The sequence below is a fragment of the Amblyomma mixtum genome, chromosome 8 (genome assembly GCF_055824585.1).
Source record: "Amblyomma mixtum isolate Tamu chromosome 8, ASM5582458v1, whole genome shotgun sequence".
NCBI classification, from domain to species: Eukaryota; Metazoa; Arthropoda; class Arachnida; order Ixodida; family Ixodidae; genus Amblyomma; species Amblyomma mixtum.
This window is the reverse complement of record NC_143019.1, coordinates 113,906,882-113,932,064: the sequence shown is the minus strand read 5'-3', so window position 1 is coordinate 113,932,064 and position 25,183 is coordinate 113,906,882. Positions and strand designations below refer to the sequence as shown.

Genomic DNA, 25,183 nt, shown 5'->3' with positions numbered 1-25,183 from the left:
GCCGTATCATCGGAGATGCCATCTTTTGTCACATGATCACGCCGCCATTACAGGCCCCCTTGTGACTGCTCGACGCGCGCCTCATCGCGACGGCTGCTGCGTCTGATGGTACGGCTCCGACTGGCAGTGTTTCTGCTGATACCGTATTAAAGGAGTGGGAAGACAACACTATCGTTTGTCCGAAGCTGGGAAGGACATGTGAAAGCTCTAACTTGATCACTTAAGGCGTGAAAACGTGATCAGGCTTTATGTCGCGGAGAGCCGCTGAGCTATCCGCCTATTCTAGCCAAAGACTGGATCGCCTGAATGCTAGTCTTTGCATCCGCTGAATTCCTTGCCTAAATTTTTAATTGTTATTATCTAAAAAGTCAAGGTTTAATGCTCCTGCGGAATCTCACATCGTTGTCGTATTGGTACATGCCTGTAGACACCGCTCTAAAACGCTCACATGCACATCGTACGCATTCATTTGTTTACAACCAGTTAATGGCGCTTAAGAAACATAAAATATTTTATTCTGGTTCGTTAAACACATAAAGGCGGCAAAAATAAATAAACACAAAAATGTTAACTAATCATGTAAGCAGTATCACGCATCAGGCGGCCTTCACAAGCTGGCGTGCAATCGTTCCAAAGGATTCAGCGATGTAATTGTAACGCACGCACGGGAACGCGTTCAAACAACACGAAGTTCACAGTCATGTCAGCCTGCCATCTAAAATTGTGGCACGCTCAATTCTCGATATGCGGCCATGAATATGCCCGAGGTGCCGTTGGTTGTAAGCAATCAGCTACACTCAGAGCAGGAGACAATTTTGGTAACTCTGTCGCATGGACGGCGAGGATGTGACAACCATCAAGCGCAACAGCCGTAACGCAAATGCTTGATTTCGATTATGGCCCACGAAAACTGCGCTACTTGGAGCGAAGTTCAACAGTAGAACGAAGACGGCGAGCAATACACGGACTGACGATAGGTTGTCCGTTCGCACGGCTTTGCAGTGCCCACTATTCAGTAGCGATGTGTAAGAGCCTAAGTTGCCTTTTATTTATTTATTTATTGAATAGTGCGGACATGCTGTATGTCCAAGCAGGAGAGGGAAATACATACAGGAGGCAAAGCAGGTGCGATAGTACCGAACAATATAAATACCGCAAAACAAGCAACGCAAAAGTACAATTGAAAACGCGGTTACAGTACAGCTACTAAACCAACAGTGAAAATCAAGAATGATTACAAAGCAACGGAGAGTTCTCCGGTAGAGCATTCCATTCAGAAACTGTTCTCGGAAAAAAAGAAAACTTGTAGGTATTTGTGCGTGCAAAAATAGGTTTCAGGCTAAGGGCATGCTTATGGCGCGAGGCTCGTGTAGAATCATTAACGGTGTAATTTTCAGGGCGGATACCAAGTGGAGAAAAGTATAATGAATGAAGGAAGTTCACACGGGCTTTCTTCCTTCTATCTGCAAGTGGTTCTAAGTCTGCGAGTTTCAGCATGGCGGAAGGAGAGTCTATATAGGCGCCTGTAACGGTTGTAAATGAATCGTGTCGCTCTTCCCGCTCCTAATTCAGCCTCGGACGCTTATATTACCAATGGCCGCACGCCTTAACTTACGAACAACGCAATCTCAGCGCACTGGACGATAAATGAAAGCACGAAGTAACGGTTTCGGTGGCTGAACAGCTCGTTCATGCGGCTATGTTGTGCACTTACCCTCGCAGATTTTGCAAGATGGAAACCAGCTGCCTTTCTAAATTGGGTATCCAGCGCAGGCGAACATGTTTGTTGCGTTCGCCCGTTCGGAAATGATACATGGCGCACAGGCGCGAACAGGGGCAGTACGTCCTTGCTCAGTTCGGTTCCGTGAAGATCGCAAATGATCGCATCCCGCACTTTTAGCTCTTTGTTGCGATTCTTGGAATCCACAACACAGCACGCATTTCCTCTGCCTTTTCACATCTTCACAGGAAGAACACGTTGGCAGCCAACCGCAGTATTTCCACTGCTGCGTCGGGGCGTACACGCCGGCGACTCACGAGGCCCGTAATGGCGCCGTGCTGTGAGCGCACCTGTGGAACCATGTGGTATTTAACGGGAGAACTGCGCGCTGTAAATCGTCTTTACTAAGTTTATTCATAAGTATGCAATGTGCCACTGTGAACTGAGAGAAAGCGGTCGCGATTTTTACTTGCACAGACCCTTCTACTGGGAACGCATTACGAGCTTTCAAAAAGTCGACAAGAACACTGAGAGCAGAAAGCTTCGGTGCACGGAACCATGAAATTATTTCTTATTCAGTAATAAGTGCGCTTTATATCGAGAAGTTACTGTTTTTTGATCACAGAAACCCGGTATTACGCCTCGCATTCGGGAGCGCCAGCTTCGATCCCCTGTATTACTGGGTACACGCTGGTTTTATAAGGGTTACAAAATTTCTCCCCGGCCAGGTCTTCGGCTTTTCTTAGGTGAAACGCATGGGCAAAAAAATAAATAAAAGACCAAATCGTGGTTTACCGCACAAGATTAAGTGGAGTTCAGTTTAGTTCAGTTTATTTTTCTTTTTACAAAGAAGGAACCCTGGGCTAAAAGCTGTAGGAGAAGCTTGAGAAGGGCCCGGCACCTAGTAAACATGCAATACATTGTCGCTGTAGGCAACGGTTGTGTCGGCAAAAAGAAACATGCATGGAAATAAACCATACAAATCGAGAAACAAAACATAACCTTATTGCGTGTGAAAACAAACGTTACACACCTCATAAGTTCATATCATATAAGAGGAAACAGCAATAATGCAACATGCAGGAGAGCAAATGTTTTCGGCGACCGAAACGACTAGGGGTCGGGACCTAGTCAAGCTCTCCGAGCTTTTAGCCCCGTACTCCCCCTTTTCACAGGAAATGAAAGTGGATTGATTGATTGATTGATTGATTGATTGATTGATTGATTGATTGATTGATTGATAATACACTTTTTGACTATCCAGAGGGGTCAAAATACTCTAGGGCCAACTCATCTGACAATGTATACGCAAAGTATAACATAGTCACTGTTTACTGTAATGCGACCGGGGTGTAGGGATATACCGATTTTCTCTATGCCGCTTTAGGAGAAGGGAAACATTTTCCCGTACTGTAAGATCATATATAAAAACAAAACGCTAGTTGGATGAGAATACGTTACAATAGCTACGCATCGGACTGTTCTCTTCTGTGCCAGATGTAATCTATTGAAGTCTCTGACAACTGTAGTACACAATATTACGCGTCAATATCGCGTAGACGAAAACAATAATGCGTTGTAAAATAAACGCTTTAGTTTTACTGGCATTACATGATTCATTCTGGATATCATGCCAACAGCTGATCATACTTTAGATGCATGGTACTCATATGTTCATTCCAAGTTAAATTCTTTGAAAGCATTGCGCAGAACAGCTTTACACAGTTAGCTAGTTCCATGAGTTGCATCTCTGTAAGTAGGCTAACCTATCTCGATTGTTGCTTCCCTTTTGGTATTTACAAGAGAGCTTTTGATTGATTTGGATTTATTCTTGAATGAGTGTTTTTTACCCAGACAAACTGCTTGGCGCCAAATTGTCCTTTTATTCAATTTCTCATTCATTATCGCCCGCTACAAGAAACGTAGTGTCATCAGCGTATGACATCAGCTGCGCACCGTGGGTGCAGTGTACAATGTGGTTGACATAATTAAAGAATAAGACTGGCCCATGAATGCTGCCTTGTGGCACTCCGGTGTCGACATTGTCATGTTCCTGTCCCTCCCAGACAGAATTTCTATGGAGGGAGGGGCGGGGATGGCCCAAGACCTCCTCCAAACATTTCACGCCAGGAGAGCCGAACATCAGGCCAGGAAAAATCTTGTGCAAATCGGAGAACCGCAGGGTACCCGGCGGCACTCGGGATCGAACAGAGCGCCTGCCCAATATATGTACGAAGGAAGGAAGCCAACAGTCACCGAAACCAAGGAGCACAAGGGTATGGTACTATTTTTTTTAAAAAAAAGAGCTGTTGATCTATAGTAAATTAATACTGTTAGCGATCTGTCGCTTAAAGATACTTGGTTAGAAAGCAGAAGAAAAACAACCGCATGCCGCCGGTGGGATCCGAGCCTATCACCTCCGAGTTCCACATCTGGCGCTCTACCTACTGAGTTACGGCCGCGGCTGTCCAGTCTTCTGCTTTGGGGGGTATTCTATGTTTGCCTGTAACCTAACCTTCAGAGTGTTTACAAGTGTCACCCTCCTCCGTAGCGGCGGACGCAATACGTCTTCTGTTACCGCAAGTTTCACGTAGGACGGGATCGAACAGAGGGGGGAAGCTGTGCGAGAACCCTCTTTGCTACCCATGGCATCAAGAATGCTAGAACCGAGATCCTAGTTATGCTACTGAACAGGCAAAGGCGATGGAAAATGCAGGGCTCATTATAAACATTATATATACATTTTTTCCTCTTATCTTTTCTTACAACCCCCCAGTTCTTCGCTTTCTCTGCCTATCTTCTAATGTTTGTTTGTTTTGCGCCGGCTCGGGCACAGCTGCTTTAGGTAGCTGATAGCAGTTGTCGATGCTGTCACACACCTTCTTGCAGTTTTTATTCCATTGATCTTTTTCTACACTACACACAGTCCTATAGAACAACACTGGTGGAGAGAAAACGGCATGGCTTTTTACAGTACCAACAGAACTAAAGGTCATGGCTTTTCACAGCATTTATTATTCTTCGAGTACAACTATGACCTGCACTACTGCCACTGTGAATTCAGTTACCGTCTGGATAAACAAAGGGAGCAGCAATTTCTATGGCTGCTGTCCGCCACTCTACGGATGAATACATCTGATAGCTGAAATGGAGATAACATATCTTGTTATCAGGTGTGCAACATACTTACCAGCGTCGGTTTCCAGCAACACGAACAGTTGCCTGGGCTGCACCTGTACCGCACTACATGCCTTTTCTTCCTAGCCGCTTTTATAGCGTTAGTTATCAGTCTCGGTTGTGTTACCTATGTGCAAAAGCATGTTCTGCATCAGCAGACATCGTCCAGAAGTGAATGTTAACGGTCTCCTACAATAAAAGCGAAAGCACTCACCCTAGACGGGTTGATGCACACTCGTGACAGCGCACCTGTACCATTCTGACCCTAATAACAGCCTATTAGCCCAGAGTACGTGATACAGGCGTGCCAACCCTTCGCTGTCAAAACGACAGGAATCAGCGCGGCTGGGCAGATGTTAGCTGTGACAGCAACGCAATTAAGGTTGTAGTGTAAATTTTGAAAAACATATTTTTCAGTCCTACAAATTCAGCAACACGTGCGTGAAGGTGACTGAAAAGTAGAGGTCAGCCTTTATCTGTCGCTTCACGTCGTGCCAGTAATGCCTTGGGTGGATGTCCACAATACAGGCAGGCCAAGGACATATACTAGATGCTCCAGCTGAATGTAACCAGGCTTTTGAAAAGGAAATTTCCGAACCCAAAAATACAACCTTTCCGAACCCAAAGGTACATATACCGTATTGTACCTTGATGAAAACAGCCCTGCTAGCGTTTTTTGGAGACCATCTATAACTTTCCCATTGACGCTTTTTTGCTCAAGTCAACGATTAATAAGTTAGCCAATTAGACTAAACTAATCAGTTAACTTTGAATAACGAACAAAACACTGCAGTGTCGGGCCACGCGGCTCTAAACAACCCTAAGTCGGTTTATAACATAAGAGTAGCGCAAAACCAGGAATACAAATACAAATACCTTTATTTAAACATCAGGGATGTTAGGGGGTACACCCAAAAAGCCTATGACTGGCTTGACAGAGGGGCGCACCCCCGTACATAAAAACCGGCAGCAACAGAACACGGACAGAACAATAAAAAAGACTACAGTGCATAGGTAAATCATAATCAATCAATCAATCAATCAATCAATCAGTTAGACAGGCAGAGCAGAACGGTGGGGCTAAGAATTAACATGCAGAAAACCAAATTAATGTTCAACAGCCTAGCAAGGGAACAGCAGTTCGCCATTGGTAGCGTGGTGCTGGATTTAGTAAGAGAATATGTCTACTTAGGGCAGGTAGTGACCGCAGATCCGGATCATGAGAGGGAAATAACTAGAAGAATAAGAATGGGGTGGAGCGCATATGCCAGGTTCTCTCAGATCTTGAATGGTAGCTTACCAATATCCCTGAAGAGAAAAGTATACAACAGCTGTGTCCTACCGGTACTCACCTATGGGGCAGAAACGTGGAGGCTAACAAAGAGGGTTCAGCTTAAGTTAAGAACAACGCAGCGAGCTATGGAAAGGAAAATGATAGGTGTAACGTTAAGAGATTGAAAGCGGGCGGAGTGGGTGAGGGAACAAACGCGGTTTAATGACATCTTAGTTGAAATCAAGAGGAAGAAATGGGCTTGGGCAGGGCATGTAATGCGAAGGCAAGATAACCGCTGGTCCTTAAGGGTAACGGAATGGATTCCAAGAGAAAGCAAACGTAGCAGGGGACGGCAGAAAGTTAGGTGGGCGGATGAGATTAAGAAGTTTGCGGGGATACAGTGGCCGCAACTGGCGAAGGACAGGGTTAATTGGAGAGACATGGGAGAGGCCTTTGCCCTGCAGTGGGTGTAGTCAGGCTGATGATGATGATGATGATGCATAGGTAAATATCATTCAATAAAGATTAGTGAACATCCTCTTGAAATTATAGATAGTTGAAGTCGGCAAGATTAACACGCAACGCTCAAAGACACTAAAAATGAACTAAGGATAACAATCACAAAAGAAAACGGGATAAAGGAGGAAAAACTTGCAGTAAGAAAAAAACCGTACCGTTAGGTCCTCAGGGCTCATTGCGCCGATTAAGAAGAATTAGAATTATATGTCGCAGCATTTGACGACCATAATTAGTACGGGGCACATACCAGACGTCATTATTACGCGTTGGGTAGTAATTAGCTTTGGGTCGTAAGTTAGCTGTGATATCAAAGAATTCGTCTTGATTTTTCCGTTCTCTTTCATATCGTTTACGTAGCAATAGATTTATAGGTCGTTAATAGGAGTTGCTTTTAATGATGCGAAAAGAGGTTGAGTGTGAGCAGTAAACGGGGCATTTGCAATGATACGAATGACCTTTTTCTGTATTTTCTGTAGCCTATATGTATTTGACCATGTTGTTGTACCCCACACCAGATGACAATATGAAAGGGTAGATAGAAATAGTGCATTATAAACTAACAGTCTGACACTCAGAGGTAGTAAAGAGCGGACTTTGTATAACATGCCTGTGCATTTTGCAAGTTTCTTAACCATATTGTCGATGTGTATGTCCCATGAAAGATTGCACTGCAGTGTCACACCTAGACACTTTATTGACGGCGCTATTTCAATGTTTTGAGAACCAAGCGTTAGTGCAGGTAAATGTTCTAGTGGTTTGTTCTTAGGTCTAAAAAGTACAGCTCTAGTTTTGGTAGCGTTAATTTTCAACAAAGATTCAGTACTCCATTCGACCAGTTTGCGCAGAGTTTCATTAGCGTTTAATGTCAAGTCACTAAGTGTTTTAGCCCTAAAAAATATGCTGACATCATCTGCATACATTATATATTTAGCGCTGTTGTTAATGTTCACAATGTCGTTAATGTAGATGTTAAACAGTGTAGGTCCAAGAATACTGCCTTGCGGCACGCCAGAATGAATGGATCTAAAGTGCGATGAAGAATTGTTAATTACAACCCGTTGTTGGCGGTGCTCTAAATATGTTATTAAAAGCTGAAGGAATGTGCCGCGAAATCCATAGTGCTCAAGTTTATGAAATAATATTTGGTGATTTATGGAGTCGAATGCTTTGGAAAAATCCACGAAAACACCGAGAGTTAGTTCTTTTTCTTCAAATGACTCTAATATAATTTCCTTCATGATTAATAACGCCGTTTCCGTTGATTTTCCTTTGACAAAACCAAACTGGGAAGGTGATATGACTTTGTGGTTGTTAATAAAGCTTGTAATGCGCACTTGTAAAAGCGTTTCAAAGCATTTCGAAAAAACTGGCAAGATCGATATAGGTCGGTAGTTGGAGAAATTATTAGCGTCTCCTCCTTTAAAAATGATGGTAATCTTGGCAATCTGTAGCTTTTTCGGGAAAGTTCCAGAGGAAAATGCCAAGTTTATTATGTGTTCTAATATTGGAGCAAGTATGTGGGATGTATACTTCGCTGGAAGTATTTGGAGGTCGTCTATGTCCTTACTTTTACTATTTTTAAGCGACTGTAAGACCGAAAGAACTTCGTTAGTTGTAACAGGGGTTAAAAACGCGGTTTCGCTGACCTTTTGACTCAAGCTGTTGAGGTATTGGTTTGGTTGCGTGCTGTCTGCAATGGACACGAAGAAATCGTTGAAAGCATCTGCTAGTTGAGAACCGGACAAGTGAGTGCCGTCTGTGACTATTTCATCTACTACAGTCTTCTCTTTTGATTTCAGCAAATTATTGAGTCGACCCCAAACAATATCAGAGTGCTTCATTACATCGTCGTTAAATTGGTTACTCATGTAGTTTCTTTTGGCTTGCCGATTGATACTGTTGGCTTTATTTCTCGAAGCCTTAAACTTCTTCAGATCGTCAATATCTTTTGTTTTTAGAAAGCGTTTAAAAAGTATGTTCTTAATTCGTATCGCCTTTAGGCATTCCTTAGTTATCCACGGCTTACGTGCCTTCGAAGCTGACACTCTGGTTTTGTATGGAAAAGACTCACAATACAGCTGCTTATAGGTGGCAATAAAAATACCGTAAGCTTCATCAACATCGGTTTCCTCGTAGACGCTGCTCCAATTTACTTGCGACAGTTTATCGTAAAATGTTTGTAAAGTAGTCTGGCTTATGTCTTCAATACGCATAGCAAACCTCTTTGCAGGTTTGTTATGGGGGACTATGAGATTTGTAATTAAATAAATTGGCAGGTGATCACTAAGATCACCTGCCAGTGCACCGGATATTGACAATTCATCACATGCATTAGTAATGAAGGTGTCTAGTAACGCTGATACTTCGGGCGTAATGCGTGTTGGTTGATTAATGGGAGAGAACAAAGGGGAGAGAACACACACCAACACACCAACACCAACACACACCAACACACACCAAAAGGGGAGAGAACACACACCAACAACACAGGCGCTAACTTCCGACTGACGAAGAAAGCTCAAACCAACCAAGGTAACGGAACCTGAGCAAAAGTTGCGCATGCGCTGACCTAAGAGGAAAAATTAAAGAAAAAAAAAGATGCGATAAAAAATGGGAGATCACGGACGTTTTGAACCCAAGAAGGCCAGCTCTCGTTTAGACAAGGAAATGGACGGAGTACTAACGCAGTTATCTTGTAAGGCAGCAATCTGTGCAGCTTCCACAATTTCGCGAGTTAGCTTATCTCTACTCTTAGCAACGACTCAGCATTTATCCAAAAAAGGCACGCACTTGCAATCTTTGCAATGCAAGGCTAGATTGCTGCCGGTATATGTCTGCGTGTTGTTAGTGTGCTCCCGAAGCCTATCGTTCAGGCACCTACCAGATTGACCAATATACTGCTTGCCACAAGAGAGCGGAATATTGTACACACTGCCCTCAGTACATTTAACAAATCTATTCCTGTGGCGAATGATACACTGCTGCTTTTGGGAGCGATGTGCGGAGGGCAGGGATCTTTTGCATAACACACTCAGTTTCTTTGGAGCTGAAAACACCACGAGAACGTTTGCCTTTTTTCCTATTTTCTTGAGATTGTACGCGAGACAATGGGCGTAAGGAATGACAGCCACCTTGCTCCTCGTTTCTTCTGTGGTGTCACGTTTTTTCCGGAGCTTCTTTTTCAGGAGGTTTTCGGCGACTGAACCCACGAAATCTTTAAGGTACCCTGCTTCGAGGAACCTCGCGAGTTGTTCATGAAAGCTAGAAGTGGATTCATGGGGGCACGACTTTTCAAAGGCGTTTTCCATGCATAGGTTAATAATGCCTCGTTTCATGAGTTCAGATCCAGCTGATGTATAGGGTAGAAGCGGTTTGTTGGCGCGAGGTGAATAGCACCAGCAAACGTGGTTGTCCATGAATTTAAGCCGAATATCAAAAAATGTTATCTCGTGAGTCAGTAGGCATTTCGCTGGTCAATAGTAGCGGGTGAAAACACCCTTGTACAATGGTCAAAACAGGTTCCGTTCACATGGTTGCTTTTAGCTTTCTTCGTCAGTCGGAAGTTAGCGCCTGTGTTTTTGGTGTGTGTTCTCTCCCCTTTTGTCCGTCGTCCTGGTTTTGCGCTACTCTGATGCTATGGATCAATACCGATTTGTCCAAATTTCCACCTTGGTGAATCACAATATATGTACCTTTATTTAGTAGCCTCAAAAGAAACCTATCGCATGAACAGCTCCTGGCTCACATCTCTGCTCCAACCTGCACACGAAAGCACATCGGCGACAGCAGTTCAGAAAAAAACGGAGATTTTTTTCTCTAAGACGCGCCTTGGGACGTTGAAGTGGCACCGTGGTCACATGGAAGGTTTTTCTTATTGTGCGAATTATGGCTCAAGGCCGGAGGAAAACTACTTGACACAAATAGTACCATGGTGGAAACCTTTCAGTATTTTTTTTCAAAGCGATCTACAACTTTTTCATTGACACTTTGTTCCTGAAGTCTGCAACTAAAAACTTAGCTAATTAGGGTTAACTAATAAATAACTGAAGAACGAAAAATGCTGCAGACTGGGTCACGCGACTGTAAACAACCTTCAGGTTCTTAAAAGCTTCGGTACATTTAGCTTGGTTACATGCCGTTCGGTAACATGTGTGAATACATGCCGTTTTGTTTCGTTAACCACACTCAGCCTGATTCAAATCTCTCTACTTTGATGGCATTCTAAAATGACAATAAAAAGAAAATATATCTGCTGAGGATTCGAATATTGTTCATTAACCTCTTCTCACAGGTGGGGCTGCCGAGCTAGCATAGTATCCATTTACACGCAATCAAGTGCAAAAGGGAGAAAGTTTTAATACTGTATTTTTTTAATGTTTATTGTTTCACGGATTTTCTCCGTGTTAGGGGCAGAGGTAAAGGCAAAATGCCAGACAGAGCCTCTGCGCCGCAACCGTTCAAGGCAGCATGACGTATCATTCACACACATATTTGCCAAACATATCTTAACACACAGCAGACAGCAACGAAAAATTCAATTATTCAGATCGCACGTCTTCAAAGCATTATTTTTTGTTTAACATGATAGATTTTGAAAAGGCAGAAGATAGGTATTATGTAACAACAAAATTGGCTTACAACAGAAGTCAACAAAGAAAAGAAAAACGACAGAATTCATTGGTCTAAAAAATAAATAACATGAGCAATAAATAGATCTGTACATAGAAACATTTAACAATAAAACAAGGTTTAGGCTAACGTGCATTGTAAATGTTGAAACAATGACAAATATATTTTACAAGCGCTGAGAGAAATCACGTAACATAATATATCATATAACATAAATATTAACATAGAAATAACATAATAAAATGCGACATAGCTGAGGTTACATGTGTTATCAGGGATGAGCGCAAGTAGAGAATGCAGTGTCACTGCCCACTAAAAGCTTTTTACGGTAGTTTTTGAAGTTGTGGAAGGATTGTTTGTATTATACGCTAAAGTGATCACTGTTTAATATATTAATTGTTTGATAAATCAATTTTTGCTTTAGTCCACGAGGTATAATCCGTGCCGATGCCCAGAGTTAACCATTAACGCCCTTCTGTGCTAAAACCCTCTTCGCAGCTGGGACACTCTTGCATTTGTTGCTGCATGCTCCAATACAAAATCCGACGACGTTTCAAAAAGTGGTTGCCTAAGCCTGATTTAATATTTCTTGCATAGGGTTTCCTGATATTTTCTTTTCCTTCTATAACATATTCGTAACATTATTACAGTGATACTTTAGCGGCACAGCGTAATGGCGTCAGAATAGAGACGATTCATGCTCGAAGCTGTGGTAGAATACGATGAAGTTACTGTGGACGCAGCTCACTTCGCATATATTTCAAAATACCTGCGTAATCTTAAACGGTGCAGACCAGATGTACCGGGTGACCTTTATCGGTCAAAAACGGTGTACAGTAGGACAAGCCGCCGAAGTTGGCAAGGAGTTGGGGTAAGCGATGATATTCAGAAATTTTAAACGGGCTGTAGTTAAGTTGCGGTATGTCTGGGACTTGAAAGCACCCCGCTTGACGAATATTGTCCAGGAAGAATTTCTTTAATGCACTTGATAGAAGCTGAGTTATCTGCAGTAAAAGTTAAAATTTCAGCGTCTTCGCGCCTTTCCCTCTTCTCTTGTCACTTTTTGCACGCTGTAAGGTCGGCGCTTATCGGCCGGCCCCACCTCCAGGGGCGGAGTTTCCTGGCCTGCCGGAGCTACGCGGAATATTGGCCGCCGCCGCTATAGCTGCCTGACGTCTGAAAGGATCTAATCAATGGCCATCTCTCAACTTGTACACGTAGGTGCGACCGACGGAGGAGGGTGTGAGTATGAAAAAGTCGCCGGGAAGGGCTCGCCAACTTTCGCGCGTTATTGTGGGTCCTCTGCAGCGTGTAGAAGGGTATCATTTGGCTGAGGTGTTCATGAAAACACAATGAAGCGATTGAGAGAGTTCATGTGCTCTCATCGGAAGTTGTTTCAGAGCTCCTTTAAATGGCAACTGCGTAGAAATTAGAAATAGACCGGCTTAAAGTTTTCGAATGTGTTAACTTTGCACAAAAAGCATGCAAAGTCTTTTTGGGCTAGCATTTGAAATAGTGACGCAATCGAAGATTAAAATCCCGATGGCCTTAAAGCTTCTCCGCAGCGCACAGCGTTAAATGGGGGACGCATTATGACGTCATCGAAGGTACCGGTAGATTTCAAACGCGTAAACGCTTACCTTAAAGGAAACAAAAGAACGCCACCGAAGGCAACTCCCACCCACAGTTGTTTGACAGCTTCAAACGAACTTCTTGCTGGCGTAGTTGGTAATTCATTGTAAAGTCAAGGCGCCAGAAACAAGACACACAAACAAGACAAAAGAACGTCGCAGAGCGCCACATCAACCTCAGTTTTCAGGAATTCACAAACTTCGTTGGATCTTTTAGTAAAAACGGATCGCCTGTATCTAGTTTATTCAAATGCTTCAACAGGCAAAGACTAATCTGCTTCTGCCACGAACCCTTTTCTGTTACTATCGTTCTGAATGGCAAGCCTTGCTTGTGCGTCTTCACCGTAAAGAACACTTTCAGCGCTTTGTGTTTGCTTTTGTCAATTTCTTTAGCAGGCTGACAAAACCCAGATGGTCACAGAAAGCCATTGCACGACTTGCAATAGCTTGCCATCCAGAACGATAGTAACAGAAAAAGGTTCGTGGCACAAGCAGATTAGTCTTTACCTGTTGAAGCATTTGACTAAATTAGATGCAGAAGATCCGTTTTTGACTAAAAGATCTGACGAAGTTTGCGAATTCCTGAAAACTGAGGTTGATGTGGCGCTCTGTCCCGTCCTCTTGTTTTGTGTGTGTGTGTGTAGTTTTTGGCGCCTTTACTTTACAGCTTCAAACGAGGCACAGCGGGGAGTGGTTGACGACAGAGGTAGTTTAAAATCTTGCCTTCCGTGACGTCACACCGAACTTGCCCGCGCTGAACCGGTGCTTTGAGGAGAAGCCTAAAATTCAATCGTTGATTGCGTCCCTATTTTAAACGCTAGTGCAAAAACACTTGGCATGATTTACCTACAGCCTACATAGATCTGAATTCTTGAATTTCGCGGAATTCTCAAAAATTCGTGCAGTTGCCCATTTAGGGAAGGCTGGCTGGGTATTGAACAGGGAAAGAGTGATGTGTGATCAAGTGCCAGCCTTCCTCCTGAATACAACCTGGCTGCTACTGATGCCGATATGTTCACTGCTGCTTTGTGTGGCCTCAAAAGTGCACTGTGTCTTACGCACCACATGAGCACGAACTGCGTTATTTGATAAGAGAGGTTGATCGCATGTGGTGCGTTTCACCCAAAGAATGATCTTTCTCTGTCCGATGTCGCCAAAGGCTCAGAAACGCTTTTCGGGAGCAGAGAACACAAGTGTACGCAAAAGCACGCCCTCCCGGCGAGCACTTTATTCAAAGAGAGCTGATATTGTTCTAAAATAACGGGAAATAAATACCCGTAGGCATTCAATAAGTTTGCAGACATTTAGAAAAATTAGTGGATACAATTCGGGATACAAAATATTAACTATCAAAGCGTAAATAGAACTCCTCTTCCTTAAGCTAGTCGAAATAGCACAGTAATGAGTAACACAGAGTGTATCGAAAGAAATGTGCAGCACTTTACAGTATCTGCAGCAGCTAATGTTTATTTCACCTATATGGAGCATTGGAGTGCGGAAGGCTGCTGCAGCCGAAAAAAGGCCAACCATATAACGGATTCAGGAACCCATATAATAATGAGCAGAAAATGTTCCAGCCGTGAAGGAACATTTGGAAAGAGGGCATTGAAAATAATTTACAACAGAACACTAAATGACATCATATGGTAATTTATTCCGTTCATCTAAAGTTCAAACCAGAAAAGAGTTTCGAAAAAATTTGTTTCAAAATGCAGTAGTATGATGTGCTTCGAACACTTTGCTCGGGTGCCATCAGGATTGTGTACTTTGATGTGTCTCTCTAGATTTATGTACTTTGATGAGATTAACCTGGTAAGGTACTCTTTAGGGCCTTGTTTTGTGCTCACTCATATTATAAAATGTTAGCTTGATTGTACGGTTACCGAAAATGCCTGGAAAAAGTCAGCACTGTAAGTACAGGCGTTTCGTAAGCTCTAAAATTACCCTCATCATCACCGTGATCTTTAGTTACCCGTAAGGGCTCCTAGTAGGCAGCTGCATAATGTGCGGTAGACGAACACAATAGAAAAAATACAAAGTAATAACACAACTACAATCCAAGATAATGTAACAGAGTGGAATGAGATGCGATTCTGTGCTGTACAGTGTAAAACGAGACCATGCAGTGCTACTCAATGCAGAACGGGAAAAGGCTATAGGAGTGAAGAAACAAAAAAAAGAAAGCACTATGTTGGAAAAAGTTATTGTGTATTATTTATTCACTTCAGTGATTCACTATTACCTGTCTACATTTAATTGGGTCGCGCTTGCTCAAAGTGCAGTATGGCAGCTGATTCCAATTTTCTACTGCACTTCACAGAAGATACTTGATGAAATCTGCTGCTAATCGCCTAAACGCAGCACAATGAAGGAATTAAAGAGGCGACGCGATGGTCTTGTAGGAGCTCCAGGTTGTTCACGTAGGCCAGAAAAGTTTTGTGTTGTGGGTTTTTTGCGCAAAAGACCCGACACAAAGAAACGAGGTAGACAGGACAAGCGCTTACTAACAACTCGTTTCTTTGTGTCGTCTTTTGCGCAAAAAACCCACAATGCTTAGGCACCAACTAGCCTGCAAAAACATACTCGCCAGAAAAGTTGTAGTAGAATTCATGAAAGAGGCCGAGTTGCGCGATCATCCGTCGGTGCTCTAGTGGTTGAAGGTAACACACAGATTTAATTCTGGTGATACTGAGGTTACTTTCACAATACCAGGCTATGAAATGGGCTATGAGGTTCTGGAAGGCTTCTAAGCTGACAAAGTGGAAGCTTGGGCAAGTTGGTTGGACATTATCGACGCAGCGCGAAACACGAGGACAGGACGAGTACACGGACACAGCGCTGTGTCTGTGCACTGGTGTTTCGCACTGAGTCCATAAGACTTCTAAACTGTTAAGTATGCTTGATGAGATCCGTATAGCAGATAAATATTCGAATTTAATAGGAGTGAGTTTTTGGTCGGGTAATTTTCGAGGACAAAGAGGGATCAGGTAATGAGATCTTCTGATCAGGCTAAGGTTTTTCATGCACTAGCTACTAGTTTAAAAATGTGATCAGAATAGTCAAATTTCCTCGCTATAGCAACTCCAAGGTATCGGTAAGATTGTACTTGCGTTAATGTGTTTGACAGCAATAAATAGGCGTACTTTTTTTAGAATGATTTCGAAAGGCTCGCATCGCGGGTGGCCTCATGAAGTTTTGATCACAATGACTAAAGCCTTACCATGGCCTTATCGCAAACGTAGTAAACATGCGTTAACCAGTTCAAACAACGACTAGTGCAGATTCCAAGATATATAAGCTCGTAACATAAGTCAGTTTTGCACCATTTATGCTGTAGGCGATAATGATATGATTTTTTCTTTCGCGTCATAGACATGGAAAATTTTTTTGAGGCATCCGTTTCCATTTGCCACTTGTCACACCAAAGACCAATTTTCGCGATTGCTAAGCTGCTGGTGAGCATTAAAGGAATATGCTGGGTGGTTCATAGAATGCTTTCAAAAACTCTGAAAACAGAAAGAAAATAGAAAGAGCAGGCAGTTGGGATTTGACGCCGTAGGGACATTAACGCGGCACTAGCGGACGTTGTGTTTCGACAGCGTCTTCTGCGCGCCTTATGAGCTTTGTGTCGGCCTTGTGGAGAACAAAAAGCGCCGGAGTTCCTTGGGCTGCAGGCATTTTAGAGTACAAGTTTTTCTTTGCTTTAAGAACTGATACAATATTGTCTTGTTCGTGGTTGGGAGATCGGCATTCGAATTAGCCACCATGCAGTTGTGATTAAAATGGAAATCACTAAATCTTTGTTAAATGGCTAGCTAATTGTACGGTGTTTAGGTAAAGGGAGAGAGGAGAGAGAGAAACTTTTTGATCGGAAAAAAGGAAACTGTGCTGACGTTTAAATTCGCTGACTTGCTACTCTGCGCGGGGAAGGGATTCGGGGAGACCAAGATCAAATGAGAGAGGTGTAGGAAATGGGATTACGAAGTTCAGTGCATAGGTAATACGCGGCGAGAGTGCTAGATGGAGGGATTAGAGTTTGCCTATAATTCCAATGCGAATTAAACAATCAAATAAAGAGTTCATAGCGCGCCTCTGCTGCCTATAGCAGGCTAAGGGTCCTAATACACAGTGGAGTGTTCGAAGCACTTGAGTGATTAATTCCATAAAATGTTCATAATGAGCACGAACCTCAGTATACGCCGGGCATTCTAGCAAACTATGTTTCAGTGTTTCTACTAAGCCGCAGTTGTAGCGATACGGACTGTTCGCTTGACCTAAACGCAACTGTAAGGCATTTGTAAATGCAGCGTTTAGACGAAGTCTATGATAAAGAGCTTCCAGATGGCGAGGAATTATTCTGGGTGACTGTTTTGATTTCGGTTCTGGTTCGATAGAGTGCAGAAATTTGAGATGATGTGTCTGCAAGCTCCACATGCGGCATTTTTCATCCCTAGCGCTTTTACAGCTGGTAGGGACGACTCAGACGTGAAGTAAATCAACTTGTAGTTGTGATGTTGAAGACCACTGCGGGCTGCTCCATTTGTTTTTTGTTACCTGCCATTCCAGAGTGAGCCTGAATCCACAGAAGTGCAATAGAGTGATTGCGACAGTACCCTGGTGGTTTAAATAACTAACGTCAGGAGAAACTGGATGGTGACTGTTTTTCTACAATAGGTTGGACAGAGATTGCAGCTCTGTTTTGGAGACCGTAAAGACAACTCAAAGGCCAGGGCTGCGGCGTGAGATATAGGAGACAGCTTCTCTAATCCCGTGGAGCTCTGCCGCCGTGGACGAGGCCTTCCGCTGCAGGCCACAGGAAAGTATTTGGCCTGTCGAGGACACATAAAGACCACCAGAGGAAAACTCCTGCGAAGTCAAGCCATCTGTGAAGATGTGGATGTACGCAGAGTGTTTCTCAGCAAAGAAAGTGAGAGAATCTTGTAGTAGCACCGCATGTGGCATGTGGCTCTTCGTATTTATGCCTGGTTTGTACTGGTTTATCGTGAGAGGCGAGAGTGCCAAGAGTGGAAAGCATGGAGGCAGGAATTTCTTTGCTGAGTGATATGAGGGAGGTTGAGAAGTTTGACTGTTTGATCAAAGCCAAACCTTCTGTGGGTTATGTGAACGTGGTGCAGGAAGTGCTTTTCGAAGCGAAAGCTTCACTAGAGACCTCGTGCATCGATCGCCAGGTGCCTAGTTTTGACCTTCAGCTGTGTTAGAGGTCAAACCTTTGAAAATAGAAAAAGAAATTGAATCAATACCCATGATTGGGAGTCGAGCCCACGGCTGCGCGAACAGACCTCCTTTCAGGGCCGCTCAGCGAGACCACTAGGCTATCGCGGCATTTTTTTCTTTTATGGTATTTATTCTACATGGTTATTTTTTTATTTGAACACACTGTTCGTCCCTTCTTGGGACTGTTACAAGAGTGGATTTATAGACAACAAGATACAAGTTAGCAGCACAATAATAAATGTGCAATAAATAATACAATAAATGTACAGAATATATATATATATATATATATATATATATATATATATATATATATATAAGAAGGGGGTGAAGATCGGATGGATGCGGTAGAACATAAACGTAATTCGGTTGACACACGGTAGAAAAACAACAACTATTCTAACGTTTCGACCAGGGTCTGGCCTTCGTCAGAGTGATCACTCTGACGAAGGCCAGACCCTGGTCGAAACGTTAGAATAAAGTTGTTGTTTTTCTACCGTGTGTCAACCGAATTACGTTTATATATATATATATATATATATATATATATATATATATATATATACCGAAGTATATGCTTCGTTAAAGGAAACATATTTATTCGACTCAACGTTTCGATCATTCCTTTAACGAAGCGTATATTTCGCTATATACTCTTGTAAGCAGTCAAGTACTTCATGCTTTCGGAACACACACACACACACACACACACACACACATATATATATATATATGCGAAATTGAGCAACGCTTCATTTAGGTAAACATTTATTAAGAGTCAAGAGGACAGAAAAAAGACAGGCTTTGTCCGAAATGTCGACTCCCAGAAAATATTGACCCAAATGAAGCGTTGCTCAATTTCTCATTTTACCTCTAGCAACCAAGTAGGTGTATATATATATATATATATATATATCAAAAAGATAAAGATAACATATATATATATATAAGAAGGGGGTGAAGATCGGATGGATCCGGTAGAACATAAACGTAATTCGGTGGACACACGGTAGAAAAACAACAACTTTATTCTAACGTTTCGACCAGGGTCTCTGACGAAGACCAGACCCTGGTCGAAACGTTAGAATAAAGTTGTTGTTTTTATACCGTGTGTCAACCGAATTACGTTCATATATATATATATATATATATATATATATATATATATATATATATATATATATATATATATAGCGACGTATACGCTTCATTAAAGGAAACATATTTATTCGACTCGACGTTTCGATCGGAAGACCGATCTTGTTCAGGAGTGATTTTACTTTGCTAATGCATCCCCTTTTATAGGGGTGGGCACAGAAAATCACTCCTGAAGAAGATGGTTCTCCCGATCGAAACGTCGAATCGAATAAATATGTTTCCTTTAACGAAGCGTATACTTCGCTATATACTCTTGTAAGCAGTCAAGTACTTTATGATTTTTCAACCTATATATATATATATATATATATACATGGTCTGTTCTGAAAGTAGTAGGACTCATTTTTTTTAAACAAAATTTATTCAAGAGAATAGTACAAACGATTACAATTTTTCAAGGTAGCAACCTTCCGTACCTACACGCTGCTGCCAGTGAGTTTTACAGTTGTCGTACGCCTCCAGGAACACCTGGACCGGAATGCTGTTTAGCTCCCTCGTCACGGCCTCTTGAACCACCTCTACCGATCCGTGATGTTTCCCCTTGAGCGTCGATTTTATTCTCGGGAATAGAAAAAAGTCTGGCGGGGCCAAGTCGAGACTGTAGGGGAGCTGAGACAGCGTTGTCGCCTTGTGCTGGGCAAAAAATCGGGATCCTCATTCACATGATGAAGAAGATCTGACCGGTTGGCCTTTTCCTCCTCTGACAACACTCCCGGCACCAACTTCGCGCACGCTTTCCTTATGGATATGTTTTCTGTCACGGTCTCAAAAACTTGGGTTTGAGGAATGCTCAAGTCATCAGAAATCATTCTGATACTCTTTCTACGATCATTGTTAAGTAAATGTTTCACTCGATACACATTTTCGTTGGTCTTGCTGGTCGAAGGGCGTCTGGAGCGGTCGTCTTCCTCCACTCTTTCGTTACCTTCTCAAAAAAGCTTGTGCCACTCAAAAAACACCTGATCTACCTATGGAAGCCTCACCGTAGCCCTCCTTAATCATGTTGTGAGTCTCTTTGCCCATTTTACCAAGATTTACTCAAAATTTGATCGCGTATCGCTGATCCAGTAAACGCTCGATGATTCTGCGTGACGAGACGTTTCGACAGGGGTTCACAGTACAAGCGACCTCCTCTCTTCAACGGCCGAGAGCCAACTGCCGATTTTCCCCAGCATTCCCAATATCCCCCTTCAACGATCCTGCACGCGCAGACCACCTCTCGTCCGCCCGTTCGCCCTGGAAAAAACCAGTACTACTACTTTCAGAACAGACCCTGTATATATACAAGATAATGTCACCAGAAATTGAAAAACAACAGGTTTTTCAATTTGTGGTGACTATCTTATATTGATCAATCAGCTGCCAAGAAATCAGTTTAGATATGTGTGTGTGTGTGTGTGTGTGTGTGTGCGTGCGTGTGTGTGCGTGTGTGTGCGTGTGCGCGCGTGCGTGTGTGTGTCTGTGTCTGTGTGTGTTTGTGTGTGTGTGTCTGTGTGTGTGTGTGTGTGTGTGTGTGTGTGTGTGTGTGTGTGTGTGTGTGTGTGTGTGTGTGTGTGTGTACGCACAAAAAGCTATTTACAGAGCACTTAGGTAGGCGCTACGTGGCTCAAACGTGATACAAACTTCACACAACTAAAAGGCCGACAAGATATACAGCGCATCAGGAGAGGAAACCAATCCGGTAAAATGTCCTGTTCTTTTTAAATGTCCGTTACCTGCAGTAACATTCGGCGAAAATGAATTCTGGGCGAAACAACAGGTTCAACGTTGCTGCCTTGCATGCGAGTTTTCCAAAGGTTATGAAGTCCAATCAGAAGAATCATATCCTAGGGTTTCCATTCAGGTTGGGAAACAACAAGGTAGCACACACTGTAGGAATTTAGGAAAAATCTTTCTGTAGCGTCCTCTGCAGCACATCCCACAACCAAATCGCGTCTTTGCAGTCTATAAAACAATGTTAAATTGTTTCAGGCTTATTGCACAAGCGGCAGCTTACAGAAGACACAAAAATGTTTTTCCTATCGAGCCACGTGTTGACAGGCAGAGTTTTGGTGTGTAAATTATAGAAAAATGTATTGGTGCAAGGAGAAATTGGCCTTTTACGCACTCGCTTTAAAACATCATCATCACCCATGAGCCCAAAGTAGACAGAATGATATAGCGGGGGCGGGGAGAGCGTCGTTATCAAATCTCTGTACAGATTTTTGCGCGAAACAGAATATAAGTAATCATTTGGAAAACCGAGCTCTAAAAACCGCACGGAGGCATAATCTTCCGGCATAAAGCCTAGTAAACAGGGGCGTTGAGTAAAACTGGAAGAAACTACGAAGTTCGAAGTAGAGTCATGAAGTTAACCTGCAAGAATGCTCTAATAATCGGATGGGAACAATCACGAAAAAAGAAGAAACTTGCAACCAACTGCCTCACATGCAGGTGCTCTAAGCCGAGTCCTTCTGCACAAACAGGCCTGAAAAGGTTATCACGCCGCATGGGCTATCGCCGCAGCCAACACTCCTCGTGTTAAACTGACCACACTTTGGAGAGCGTTGCTTTCATCGAATTCCACCTGCTCCGTCCCGCGGCACTGCCTGTTCACCGTCGTCTTCTACGTAGCACAATTCGATTGTAGTAAACATTCTCTGTAGTTTTTTTTCCTTCGAGGACGTGCCGGAGAGGTGTTTGCAGAATTTCCTGAAAGGCAATGACGTCGAGCGGAAAGCATCCTGCTTCCGCTATTGTTCCGGATGTCGATGAATTCTTTAGGAGGCCAAGTTTTTTCTCTGCGGCTTACTGGAAAAGTAATTTACGCCTGCAGCGTATGAGGCTGTGTTCCCGGGAAGAGTTTGTTTTACAGATCGTATTTTCAAAAATCTTGCAAGTCCTTCTTAAAACGCAGTACACACACACACTGGGGGGGGGGGGCATAGCGCCCGCTATGCCCCCCAGTGTGTGGGGAATATAAGTCCTCCATAAGGTGAGTTGACAAGCTGGCGATCTTCACAACGTATGCCACCACTTTTATAAGGCGCCGTCGAGCTGTTCTTCCCATTGGATGCTAAGAGCGGATCACTGGTTCGGACTGCCGAAGCGTTGCTTCCAGTATGGAGGCGAAGGACTGGGAGCACAGTTCCCGGAAGATCTCCCGAGGATCGCCCCTTCTTTAAGGAATGGTCGAGGCGATAAAAATGTATCGCCGCCAGCGATACACTCTTCGCGAGTCCTGTCCCGTCCTTGAAACTTCTCTCCCGATAGTTGTACAATAGTTAACAATGTCGGTTACGACATATATGCAAAATGAGCATGTTCTGCATATGTGGAGGTCGTAGAGGGTAACGAATGTTCCTTGTCGTCCGCAGTCCTAACTAGGGCTTTCACCCTGAATGCGTCATAGATCATGGCGGCATAGCTTTCCTACTTTTCCCCTTAATAACTGAGCCTCATAAGGCCGGAGTACGGACGGGAGGTGCGCCAGCATTGCGTTCTCAAAAAGACACTGACCAGCCCGTCACAGCCTATGTCACCGGCGACATTAATGAAATTAAGGTTAGAATTGAATGTCAGTTACGTTATCTGTGCGAAATGCCCAAATTCTGCTTACGCGGGGGTCACAGAGGGAACCGAATGTTAATGGTAGTCCGCGATATGAACTAGTGCGTTCATCCTGAATGCGTCGCTTCATACTCATGGCGGCATAGCTCTGCTACTTTTGACGTTAATAAATGAGCCTCATAAGGCCATAGTACGGACCCCATAAGGCCGGAATACGGGGCTGAGGCGCGTCAGCAATCCGCTATCAAAACGACACTCACCATCGCGGCTTCCGTCACAGCCTATGTCAAATGCCGCAGAAATGAAATGAAAATTAATATTAATTTCATAGCTGGCAAGCAGAGTTTTTTATTAGGCTACAAATTTTGCGGCACGTGCGTAAAGGTTGTTTGACCGCGAGACAAACGAAGTCATTTTATGTGCCGCTTCACATTGTGTTACTAGACTGAAAGAAGCTTGCGCGCTGTAGAAGTGCTGCGTAAAGTGGATACCATGATAAAACGAGGACAAGGGCACATGCGTATTTTTTGTTTTTCGAGCTGTAGTTCGGTGGAAAGCAAATCTCACTTGTCTGATGGCGTACTACTGCAGGCATTAAAAAAACTTAAATTCTCCGGAATATTTGATTATTGTTAATTACCCTCTTCTCACTACTGCGGTATACCGTAGCATTCGTTTGTCGGCATTACAGCATGATATGTACGCATTTAATTTTCAGTGCACATTGGAGAGCGTTTTCATACTGTGCGTGACTCTACTGGGCGCAGTCCTTGTTGATTCCCCGAGTGTAACCACTGGAGGGGATACATGACGGAAGGCAAAAATCACTGAAACTAAGGAACACAGGGGATGTACTTTTTTCATTTGCAGTTCTCAACAATAAAAGAAAAAGGAAAAACAACCACATGCCGCCGGTGGGATCCAAACCCGCGACCTCCGAATTTTGCGTCCGGTGCTCTACCAGCTGAGCTAGGTCGACGGCTGTCCAGTCTTCTGCTTCCGGGGGTATTTATGTGTAGTGTGAGCGAACCTTCAGAGTGTTCACCAGCTGCAACCTCGTCCATAGCGGCAGACGTAGTACGTCCTCTCTCACCACGAAATACGGAGGCTTTGGGTTAGGGTCCCTGATTGATTGGCGTTCTCGTGGTGACATTCGGTACGATCTTTGGAAGAGAGGTCGGGCGTGTTCAGCAGATGCATTTCGATTTTTGGGAGCGTTCGTTTGTTGGTCCTTTGACGATGACACCGACATCTAGACCGTCCTCTTCACTGTGGAACCTTCAGCAACCTCATGTGCTTCTTTCAATACCCGGCATCATGAAGAAGATTGATTTATGGCCGGTGGAACTAGAAACACGAATATTTACATTTACATTTACGGAAACAGGCTGCACGTTTACACTGACGGCTCAGTGAACCCCATTAGTTTTCGGGCTCTGTGGCTCTCCCCGCAAGGACTACAGAAATCAGAGATTCGATCGATCGATCGATTTATCGTTATTACACAAAATTAAAGCCAAAGAACCAGGCATAGACCCTTATCCATGGGACACCAGATTTTATTGCAGCTGTGCTGCATTTTAGCTACTGTTGCCATGTAGACTGCTTCCGCTCTGTAAGATAGCTTTTTAATAATTTGTGTGCAATACCGCGAATGCCCTATAGTTCTAGATTTAATAATAAAATATCGTGTATAATTCAGTCGAAAGCCTTACTAAAATCAAGAAATATTCCTATGGTGATAACCGAACGTTCCAAGTTAGAAAGTGGCCTATCTTTTAATTTCTGTAATGCCCTTCGCGTCGATTTAGAAGCCCGGAATCCTGTTCTTTGTATATTTGATTCTTCTGACTAAAATTTTTCTAATCTTTATGTTCCATATATTCTGCGATTTAGGAAGTAGGGGCAATATCAAAATACGGGGATAGTTGCTTAAGGCATTTTTTGCCGCCGCCCTTGTAAATTACTTCAAATTGTATTCTTTTCATCGTCGCAGCGAATATACCCGTCCGGAGCATTCTGTGGCATACAGAGTCTGTTCTGAAAGTAGTAGGACTCATTTTTTCTAATAAAAATTATTCATGAGAATAGTACAGATAAATAACATTTTTCAAAGTAGCACCCTTCGGCACCTACACGCTGCTGCTAATCAGTTTTCCAGTTTTCGTACGCCTCCAGGAACGCCCGTACCGAAATGATGTTTGGCTCCCTCGTCACGGCCTGTTGAACCGCCTCTACCGATCCGTGATGTTTCCCCTTGAGCGTCGAATTTATTCTCGGGAATACGAAAAA

The 25,183-nt window shown here is 43.3% G+C and overlaps 1 protein-coding gene across 1 annotated transcript in view; it reads right to left on the bottom strand.

Moving 5' to 3' along the window:
- The window catches only part of LOC149334003 (cytochrome P450 2C23-like), a 55,427-nt gene extending 50,383 nt beyond the window's left edge, over positions 1–5,044 (bottom strand). The window contains exon 1 of the mRNA XM_089554979.1: positions 4,911–5,044. The gene's annotated coding sequence lies outside the window, so the exon portion shown is untranslated. The remainder of the gene's footprint in view (positions 1–4,910) is intronic.
- Positions 5,045–25,183: the final 20,139 nt, after the last annotated feature.